Here is a 12,169-nt window from a genome sequence, read left to right as displayed (position 1 = left end):
TAAAATTCTGACTAGGTTCAAGATTTTCCTTTGTAAGAAAATTGAAGCCAGATTTGACGGAGTACACATCTGAGGAAACAGAATGCCAAATTAGAATGTCTAAATATTAGTCTTAAGTGTTATATATATATATATATATATATATATGCTTGTGTATTTTTTTATATCAAATGATAGGCATTGTGCTCATCTATAATATGTATAAATATATGTATATTTATGGCTGTGGGTGTTCAACCCGCAATTATGTGACAATCGGTTGGGCTTCCGCCCCAATTAATTTGGGTGATACTGAGGGTATAGCTCACAATGGGAGGTCCCAAGAAGAGTTGGACTGGTGGTTGGTGGTTGGAAGTGGTTGGAGGGTGGTTATGTGTTGTCCTTTGAGCCACTCATAGAGGTTCTTAGTTCATCGAGGTACCCCTGAAGTATTTCGAGTTTGATTACTTCTTCCCAAATATAGTGCGTTATTCTCTTGTTCACTCATGTTTCTCTCCCCAGAAGAACTATTCCAACCTCTATTCCTCCAAATTTCTATTCTTTTATACACTCTTGTTAATGGGTCAACAATGATAGGAGTATTCCACCTGTGCATAGGTCCCTCCACTTACCAAGTTTGAATGGCACTTTGAGTCTAAGTCATTGTTCTAGCATGTATAATCTTGTACTAAGGGGTGGGTCCCCTTGCTCTGTCGCTGCGATGATTCCCTTGTAACTTGAACCCTGTATCGAAATCAGTGCTCAAATTACAGACTCCCCTAAATCATTAATTCTCCTTGGCACTACTTCTCTTCCTCGGGGAGCAAGACTGATCTATTTAGATCTTAACGTAGTTACAGACAATAATCCCATTCAGGCCCTTCACATGTGGGTTGGGCTACGAATCCATGGGCCTCAGCCCTCAACTCAAGTTCGGTCTAGGTCGAACTTTATCCACCCACAATAGGTGTTTGGGGACATAAGTATGTTACCAATGTTAAATTCTGGCTCTGCCATTGCTCTTACAGCTATCCATATTATGGATAATTATTGTGCCATTAGAACTTTTTTTTTTTCATACATACATAAGTACGTACATATCATGCTAAGTGGTTTCCATAATTATTTTTTTAATATAAATTTTAAGGAGAGAAAATTATTTATTGTTGAATACAAAAAAAAAAATATATATATATATATATACACAAAATTAATAAATTAATAAAATCTTTGCTTAGGTGGAAGGTTAAATAGATGATTAATTTAAAGTTTTGATTAGGTGGAAGGCTAAATATTGGTAGGAGGATAAAATTAGGTGGAAAGTTAAATAGATAAATTAATTTAAATCTTTGATTAGGTGGAAGGCTAAAGAGTGATTATGAGGATTAAAAGATGATGAGGTGCAAAGCTAAATGACAAAATTCTATTATATTGCGTCACATGACAGCAACTTATGTTCTCACACATTTCCTTTTTATTTATAGATATTGATTTACATCTCTCCCCCTTAATTTGACATAAGGGAGGTCATGTATTCAACCAATGATAGAATTGTAGAATGGTGAAACGTTTACTGCATTATGTAACTAAGCATTGATAAATAGGCAAAAATATCATTTTGGTCTCTATATTTTGAGGTTATTGTCAATTTGATCCCTAGATTTTGTTTGCATTCAATTTAGTCTCTATTATTTTCAACATGCAATTAATGTGATCCCTACATGTTGGTAGCAATCAAATTGGTAACTGTTATTTTCAAATTGAAGTCAATATAGTCTTATTATTTTCAATTTACAGTCACTCTAGGTCCAAGTTTGAGGATTTTTTAGTTGCGAAGTTGAGGTGTGTCTAGCTGTTTACTAGAGTTTAGGTAAATTTTATTTGTGTTTTTATGTTTGGTTGCCTAAAAAAAAAAATAATAAATAACTACTACCAAATGTAGGAACCAAAATAATATTTTGCTATAAAAAAAAAAAAAAAAATGAACTGAAAAAGAAGGGTTAAAAATGCACTTTACTCCTTATAATTTGGCATCACTTGAACAGATCTAACTTAACTTTCAAAATTTACAATACATTCTAAACTATTTTATAACGATGCCAATGTATCCCTTTTTATTATTACCCTAAAAATGTCCTCTCCTTTTTTTTTTTTTTTTTTTCCTCTCTCTCTCTCTCTCATTTCAAAACAATGTAGGGGTGTGTAAAAAATAAATAAATAAATAAATCTAAAGCCGACTAAACAGTCAAAGCTTCAGTCATTTTAGGTTCTGAAATTTTCTAGAACCTTGAATATATCAACTTTGCATCATCAAACAATGAAAATTGACAACCACAATAGACTAAAGTAGGATAAAGCCATGCATCAGTTCCAAACAATGCAACTAAAAGACATGATCAGAAACAAATGCCAAAGGACGCATTCCAATAAGTCAAAAGGAGACAAACAGATACTCAGCATAAAAATCAAATTAAAATATGGGCGACAAAACATATTATATAGTTGTCACAATGCCAATACAATGCAAAATAATATATATATATATATATATATATATATTGTGTGCGCTTTCGGATCACTTATCCACCGGAAGAAAATTAATATATAACTGGGTATACTTTAAACTAGAAACCAACATTTGGAAGCATGACATTATTTCAAATAGCAAGCTCCAATTTCCACTATTATGAATTTGTGCATTCAAAAACTCTTCATCTTTTTTAGGCAAATACTCATGCATCTTTCGAAAGTACCATTTGGCCCAAAAGCCATTGGTGTGTGCATTCAAATATTGCAAACATTTGGCCTCTTAGGCAATATGGATAGAGCAAAAGCTAAAAACACTTCCTCTTTTTTGCTGCATATTAAGGTGACCAATTGTGATTGGAGAACATCACATTCTCACGATCCCATCACAAACATTAATTTTATTGTGCACAAATCACATTAGACCATGTCGACAATTGTGAGAAAAAAAATATATATATATCCTTAGATTATTGATATGGACAGCTAATTAAAAAAAAAACCACAATGCACATATTTTTAACTAAATAAATAATCACTACACTCATTATGACAGTTTAAGAGCTATAATTTTATTTATTGAAAAAAAATAACAGAATACCCCTTCACAAACCTTGCATATATAACGTATTAAATCCCCAACTCAATCTGAAGGGACATACCAAAGGACAAAGCCATTGCAACAAAAAGAAGAAATTTTATAAAGAATCACCAAATCAAAAAGCTCCAGACAAAGCCAATGAAGTCAAGTCAGGATCACAACACATCAACAAGATAGAAAAAAGTCCGACTAGGGATACAAATTACGGAGCAAACAACAAGACAATGCCCTGTCCTTTAAAGCATCAACTGTGACCCTACTTTTGAGTCTGTATGCTATGTTGAACTGGTCTTAGATCTCTATTAGTTTAAACCTTAAAAGAAAGACTTAGTATTTCAATCCTGCCAAATATGATAGATGATCACAACAAAATAACCAGCCTTTAGTCATAGACTATAGATTTCAAAGATTAAGGAAAGACTTCTTATTTCAACCCTGCAAAGTATGATAGATAATCACAACAAAATAACCTGCCCCAAGTCATAGATTTCAAAGATTAAGACTTCTTATTTCAACCCTGTCATATATGATAGATGATCACAACAAAATAACCAGCCCCTAGTCATAGATTTCAAAGATTTTCCTTCAGCATACCAAAAGCCCAATCAAAAGCATCTTGGAAAGTTGAAAGCTATACATCACAATTTTGGCATAGTCCATCTCTAGATGCAACTTATGAAAGAGAGACACTTGTAATTCTAACACAAATTCTACTAAAAAACAAAAACTCCAACCCGGAAAGATCCATCCATTAACTAGTTACATCCTGAGTATTGGATTTCTCTATTATAGCCCACAAGGCCACAACCACAATTTTTTAACTACAAATTTTCTCCCAGGTACAAAAAACTAAGGAACAATAGAGACCAATACTTGCTTTATTGCATTTGCAATGGTCTTTTTTGTCGACTACTTATAAATCAAATTACAACATGTAATGAGATGTCTAATATCAAAACCACTTGTAGGTGAAGCGGATGCCTAATACATATGGTTTTAAGTTAAGATCATGCTCACCTGGTCTAACCCTTGGTCAGTGTTACAATTGTTAATAATAACTATTGGATTATAAGTACNATATATATGTATGTAGCTGAACTTGTTTCCACCATACTTAATTGAATAATTGGGACATAATGATAGGTGGTCCTACTTTTTCTACACAGATATAACACGGGAACTAGTGTATATATTTCCTACCCACATAACATGGGAACTAATGTGTATATATTTCCTACACAGCTATTCAGGAAAAGGATTTTATTATTTATACAGTCTAACACTTCCATTCAAAGGTATGAAGAAGCAAAACCAAACAGCTAAAAAAAGGTAAGGGAAAGGGTAAAAAAAAGTAACCCACACATTCCGTCCCCATTTTTCAGTAGCAGCAAAAGCCTTAGCTTCGGAGCCATGGCCAGTACTTTTGAGATAGTATCCAATTGTTTCCTTGGTCGGGTAAGGAAGCTTGAAAAAGGTCTCCTTCTCCTTTGAGAAGATGAAGCATTGCTTTCTGAAATCAAAGTAAATCTCTTCCAAATCAACCGGGGATGAAGAAGAACCTGCTTGCTGTTCAAGAGAAAGATTATGTCATCAAGCAAATGAATTCCACAACTTCACTTCAACAAGATTGCCAACAACATAATAAGCCAATAATACAAAGAAATAGATGGAACCTATTATCCACCACCACCAACCACCCCCCCCCCCCCCCCCCCCAAAAAAAAAAAAAAACCCTTTTACTGCTACAAGATGTTACAATAGGCATAGACAATGCATCATTTGGTGCCAAATCTTTTTATATTTCCTGAATTAGTTGCTTGGGTTTTTGAGATTCTTTAAAAATTGGAGTTTGAAGCATCAAGGATTCTCTTATCTTTAGTTGATGGGGGTTTCCCAGATCTGGTACTTGGGCAGTGCCAGATCAAATTGATTATCTATTTGACTGGTAAGGAAATGCAAGTAAACTGAAACAGAGTTTACCAACTCAAAAATAAATTTTCTGATCAAATTGAGATTATTTTTGACTTCTGTGTAAATGGATAGTCATACTTTTTGCTATATGCCTTTTAATTTAATTTTTTATTTTAAATATCTAGCTAACTTGTTATTATTTTTTTGGTGTTTTTTTTTCCCCTCTGAGATCACTAATTTCCATTAATGGACTCTATATACTCTATATACATACAGACCCAGCATATTTTTGTTTTATGGATAAGACAGTACCTGGCAAGGAGGTTCCTGACGAGGTGACTCGAGAGTCGCTTATTTCCATTTCTTATTCTGAACCAGATAGGGTTCCCACTACAAAACTCTCGTCTGAAAAATTGAACGGTGAGAATCATCTTGAAAGGGTTGATTCCAATGGGGATGAAAAGTACAGGTCTGAGCTGATTTCTATTTCCTACACAGAGTCACCTGAAACTGGGGTCTACCTGTTTCACTTTCACCTGGAGAACTCAAGGATTAGCCGGACAGTGGGTTCCATCTTATGGATATTGTGGTATGTTGTGTTGTTGAACTGTGGTGATATTAAGTGCGTGGATTTCTGGTCTACGTGTAATGCACTACGTGTCTTTCTGGAAGTTTACATTATTGTAAAATAAACCTCAAACAGAATTTTACACCATTTTGGGGGGGTGTGGTGGGGGGTTGTGAGAGACAGAGAGAAAGAGAGAGATAAAAGAAGCTTCACAGCTTCACTACAATCTATTTTTCCAACCACTCCAGGGCTGCATCTGATCACTGCTACCATTAACCGCTTATTCTACGCCACTACATTAAATTCGATTTAAACAAAGAGAACCTACCCAAAAAACCAGACTCAACCCATTCCCATTAAAAAGCATCAGATATTACAAACGTTTCCAACCAAGCTAGAGGGATGAAATCGTTCATATCCATCAAGCATCAGCCATTTCTTCTTCAGGGTAAAGTGATGGAAGATTTTAATGCCCCCCTCCATTCTTAGACCACTTAGAAGTCCCATCCATAGATTTACTAGCACCCGATGACCTCCGCAGCATTATTGTAAATATACAAAGTGATGTAGAACACGGTAGGAAAATAGAGATAAAAGGACAAAAAGATAAATAGAACAAACCCTAGGCTTCACCACCTAGAATCTGCCTGCAAGCGTTAGGCATCACCACCAAACAAAGAGAAAATCACCATTCTCAAATCATCAAATCATTCTTATTCAAATTGTCCCTTTTCACGATTACAAAATCACTAATTTAATAGGATTTAGGGATTACACCAATATGGTAAGTACTTCATTAAATCCCTTAAAACCCTCAACATTAAAAACCAATAATTCTAATTCAAATTCAAAAACAAAGCTAATTACACATTCATAAATAAAATCTTAGATGATTTTGGTGCTCCCTGCATCACAAAGTATTCAAATTGTCCCTTTTCACGATTACAAGACCACTAATTTAATAGGGTTTAGGGATTACACCTATATGGTAAGGGCTTCATTAAATCCCTTAAAACCCTCAACATTAAAAACCAAAAATTCATAATTCAAATTCAAAAACAAAGCTAATTTCATATTCATAAATAAAATCTTAGATGATTTTGGTGCTCCCTGCATCACAAAGCCCTTGGCCCCTTTTTTTAAGATTTCGAAAGTTATACCAGTTCATCATTCAGCTTTCACTGACACTTTCTAACAAGACATCCTTCAGCATACATTTTCTTACTACCTTGACTTTCATCATTTCTAGTCTAACTGTAACCGTTGAAGCATAATCAAGCTAAAACCGATCATCCTCACCAATGCATCAACCCATCTTTGAAGCAAAAACCAAACCATCATAACCGATTTTCTTTCAATTCTGGTGCCTGATAAACACTAGCCCAAACTTCTCATGAATGTGTATGTTCCTATTGTGTTGCTGTTAATGTTATCCATCTAAAAATTGAGAATGTTCTAACACACTCATCTACCGAATGTGACAACCTTAAGATTTGTAAATTAAATATTAGACAATATAATACATTATAGATCTCACCCTCCACATTGTCAACTACATTCCAGAACAGAAAACTTTAGAACAATTTAATTCAATTAGCAACAAGTCTCCCACCTTTGAAAAAATTGAGCCTAGATAATGAATCTGACCACTCATGGTCATATGCTCATGAATCTTTAGTTTTCCATTAATTCTAATTGCAAAGTCACTGAACTTGATTGAGGCCAAATCAAGGAAAGAATATGTCAGGGTCAGTGGTAGCTTAAAATCTAAAAGATAAACTATTAAAGACAGACGATGTTGACAAAGTCAGTACTAAAAACTAGACATGAACAATCATTGGTTTTGAACTCAAGAGAACTAATTCAAAATCCATAAGGACTTTACCGGAGGGACTGTTAAAAACTAAGAAGCACAGATACTAAAAAAACATGACATACCCATATCTAATAAAGATACATCAAAATAAAATGAGGTCTGCATTGGATAGGTATCTTAATTACTCTTTTATTTCATGGATACAACATAAACATGGTACGATACAACACAAACAAAGTGTGACATGGCATAGATATGACATGGCAATAGCAAGTATATGTTTGGGAGTAATAAATTGAATTCTAACACAAAAAAAAGGGGCTTAATTATATATTAATTAGGACACATTGCACACACCCATGCACTTATTATTTTTTTCATAAATTTCTTACTGCTGTGGAAAGGGGGGTTTAAATGTAAAAGATAGGATCTTGTAGCTTAGAAGAACTTCAATATTCCAAATCTCTATAAATGTCGAACATGGATTATGAGTTATGTACTTATGTGTTGTTTTGTTATTTATAACTTCAAAAACCAGATATTAGCACTCTTTTTTAAATAAATTAAAAAATTAACTATGTATCAACAATTGATATATCCCTGTCATATCATATCCCGAAAAGTTACTATGCACAAAGAGGAACTTTGTCTGTTCACCAGTGCTCAAGGTGAATATACTATTACTATTCTACATCTATTTCATTCATGACAGGAATTCTTCTTGTTCTCAACTATTTGACTCTACAACCACCTCCTCCTCAGGTTTTAAAAGACTTCTAAAAACTGTTCTTACAACCACCTCCTCCTCAGACCTGCAACCTCCTAGTAGAAAGTATATACTGCAATTTTCACAAAGTGAAAGCTCTTAACATTCTAAACTCTCTGATACTCTGAATTGGACTGTAGATCATATAGTATAAAACGAACCCATCAGAAACTTTGCCAAACATTAAATATCAGAATATTTTGCACTTGCATTACAAAAAAATCATAAGTCAAGCTCTACCGAGCTCCTTTTCATATTCAACATTTTAACAGAACCTCTTGAGATGTTTAAGTCCTTAAATGAAATTTTCTTATATCTTCTTTTGTTAAACAATCATTTCTAAATCATTTCCATAAACCCCCTTTTTCTGGGATTGGTAAGCAACTCACACACCCTATGAGAGTTGAACCCATGACCTTAACCACCAACCTACACATATTATAGGGGTGGAGGTGTCATAACCCATGGCATCAAGCTAATCCACAACACCAACATCAAACTAGGACAAGGATAGATTAAATCCCTCCTATGTTTAGTAGATGCTCTAACTTTTGTTTTACAAAATTAAACAACCGTTTAGCTTCAAAGAAAAGAACGAGATCTTTTCCCTTCAACCTCCTCAAAAGTCCCAATATGATCACCAAAACTGCCTCCGGTCTACCATGTTCTCATTCAATATCTTCTTGCGGAAATTGAAGAATTTCTTGGAAATGCTACAAGATCCATTCATTCTTATTTCTCTGAGAGATTGTTAAAACTCCATGGTTTAACATATAAATTCCCTTCAAAGTTCAAACCCAGTCAAATAACTCCTAATACAGGACCCAGCAGAAGCCAAAGCCCCCAACCCAAATGGCAATTATCAAAAACTAATTGGTTTCTCACAGTGCTCTCAAGAAGTTAGCTTATTAGAACTATCCCCATATCAAAAGTCTAATCCGTTTTTATCTATTTCACAATCCTTGAATAACAAATCAGTTCTTGTTCCATTTTTTTTCTTCTTCTAAAACCCAGATTATGATTCTTTAATATTCCACGGATTCTGTACTAATAAAGTCTCTTATCATCAAATAGAAGACATGGGTTCAAATCCTATCATATCTATTCAAAAAAGTAATATATTCCTATTAGCAATTTTTTTATACCTCAGTTTACAACATGTGTCCAAAATTCGAACTAAATTAGAAGCCTTTGAACATATTCAAAAACAAATGAACAGATAAAACATAAAACAAGACCAAAACATAAAAACCCAACAAACCCACAAGCAAAAAAAAAAAAGTCAACCTCCTACAAATCAAACAAGCCTTAAAAACAGATTCTTTACCAAACCCACGTTCAAAGTTTCTCCAATTATCAAATAAAAATCCCAGAAGACAAGAATTTTCTTGAAAGAAAAAAGAGTTCTAGACAGAGAGAGAGAGAGAGAGAAGGAGAGAGAGATTTACCGAGAAAGCTGTTGGTTTTGGTGTTTGTTAAAACTGAAAATAGCATTTGAGCGACGCTTTGTATCGTTTTTATATATCCTTTGTTTAGATTTGAGAAAAGATAAGAATATTTTATTGTAATTAGTATTTTTTGAATATTGAGACCGAGTCCGGGTGTTTCGGAAGAAAAGAGCTAAACACAGTACCACACTATTTATTCTCTTTTTTCTAGATAAAGTACTAATTCAGTCAAGATTTTTTTTTTTTTTTTTGATGAACAGTCAAGATAAATATTCTATATTTACAACTTTCACTATACAAATTTTAAGTGTAATGTTGTTATTGGTTATTATGAGTAAATAAAAGAGTAATTTAAGTTATAAATTTAAATTAAAACTAATAATAATTTATTACATAAGATTTGTTGTAAAAGTATTATGAAAGCGTTGTGAACGTAGTATTTCTTATTTAGTCCATATGCTAATTTGACAAAACTTATCTATAAACTTAGTTATAGCCTAAGACTATAACTCCTACTAAAAAAAAACACCGATACATATCTGAAAATCTGATTGTTTCATTATATTTTTTGTTTGTTCTTAACATATATATCAAATTTCATGTCAATTGAGTGTTAGTTACTGTTCAATTCATAAACTTATTTTATACATATAATTTTAGATTACGAAAACTTAAAATTTAAATATTTGATTAATGTCATAGCTATTAATTTTTTATTTTCTAAAAATTTTGCAGGTATGAAAAATATAAGAAGAAAATATAATTTAACGGTAAATTTATTAAAATTTAAATCTAATAAAAAGATATTGAGTGGAGTTGTAGCTTTGAATTTCAACTAGGCTTGAAGTCAAACATTGCCATACTATTATTATATAGGAAGAAAATTATGAACTAAATTATTTTTATTTTTAAATATAAAATATAGTGTAATTTTTCAAATCAAATTATAAAATTAAAACGGTTATATATTCTCTTTTTTGGTAATTAAAAAATTATTAGAAGAGGCAACTAGCATTACTTCTCTATATATTAACTCCTAACCTACTTTCAGATTAAGACTTTATTTATAAAAAAATTGTTATAAATTCAGTCCTATATTTTATTAATTCAAGATCAAACACTAAAATTGTATCAATTTAAACCTCCCATCAAACTTGAGAATTAATCTTGAAGAATTCAAGTTCTTATTAACATAATTTTTAAAGTTCAAAGTTTGATTTGAAATTTTAAAATTTAGTTTATAATAATCTAAAAAAGAAACAGTTTGTAATGATCTAAAATATTATAAAAATATAATTAACAAAATATATAAGATTTTATTTTATAAAAATATATATGATTTGATTTGATTTGAAATGAGTAACAAATAGAGGCTAAAAAAATAATTTTTAAAAAAAAAAAAAAAAAAAAGTATTTTTATTAAATTAAATATTATTAAACAAATATATATTAGGAGTATGCATCTGTACTACGGAGATTTGGTTGTTTTCTGAGTTTTCAATAATTAAAAAAAAAAAATTTAAAAAGATATATAAGTCAGCATTGCACCAAACGGTTAGAGATAATAAATTAATAATTTATCCTAGGCAATAGCTAGGGTTTGAAGAAATGAAACCATTAACTTTGCTTTATTTCATTTCATTTATAAAACATAAAATAAAATAACAACTTTATTTGCAGTAATTCTTAAGGGCCATTAAGGCTTCGTTTGGATTTTCCTGCATTTGCCTTTTTTTTTTTCCAAGCTCAGCGCCTTTTTCTCTGTTCATGTCTCATAAATAGTACAAATAGGCATGTGAACAGTAATTTTAAAAGTGAACAATAATCAAAAAAATAATTTTTTATTGTTTTTAGTTTTCAGCAAAATAAGCGATATTTAAACGCACACTAAGGCTAAATAAACCAGATAAAGATTTTGGATTTGATTTAATAAAAGACTTATCTATGTTTATTTGTTTATAAACAAATCAAGCTTGAGCCTTATTTAGGTTTTTTTAATAAATAAGCCAAGTCCAAACAAGAAAAAAAAATCATGAATATGATTGTGAACAATAGGACTTGATAAAAAATAAAAATAAAAATAAAAATAAGTCAAGCCTAGACTCATTTGTGGGGTTAGTAATAAGTTTGATATGAACTTGAAAAATAAACTCATATTTTAGTGATATTTTAATTAATTAGGAGTTGGGACCACTTGTTCAAACCAAATGAACTTGATAGTATGCTTAATATGAGTTTAATGATGTACTTTTGTAGTTGTGTTGGATCTTGAGCTCAAAAGCTTACTGTTGAACTTGATATTGAGCTCAACCTCAACTTGTCTGATGAATCAAACTGAGCCAAACTGAGCCCGTGCTTTTGGAATTTTTATGAACTCGAGTGCAAACATTATTTGTAAACTTTGTTTGAAACTCAAATGGAGCTTGAATATTTGACTTTTGGTGCCAAGTCAAGTTCGAATATTCAATACTCGACAAAACTTGACTCGTTTACCGCCCCACCATTTATCTAGTGCATAAGAAATAAGGCAAATCATAAAGATGTTTATATTTTT

General features: G+C 31.9%; 1 long non-coding RNA gene across 1 annotated transcript; it reads left to right on the top strand.

The window, feature by feature from the left end:
- The first annotated feature begins 4,828 nt into the window (after positions 1–4,828).
- Positions 4,829–5,732, top strand: LOC136071345 (uncharacterized). The gene is made up of 2 exons (XR_010632630.1): positions 4,829–5,437; positions 5,516–5,732. It is a non-coding gene; the product is annotated as an uncharacterized LOC136071345 (long non-coding RNA).
- Positions 5,733–12,169: the final 6,437 nt, after the last annotated feature.

The sequence above is a fragment of the Quercus suber genome, unplaced genomic scaffold, assembly GCF_002906115.3.
Source record: "Quercus suber isolate HL8 unplaced genomic scaffold, Cork oak 2.0 scaffold_304, whole genome shotgun sequence".
Taxonomy (NCBI): domain Eukaryota; kingdom Viridiplantae; phylum Streptophyta; class Magnoliopsida; order Fagales; family Fagaceae; genus Quercus; species Quercus suber.
The sequence above is the reverse complement of the archived record's forward strand: the minus strand, read 5'-3'. Positions and strand labels throughout refer to the sequence as shown.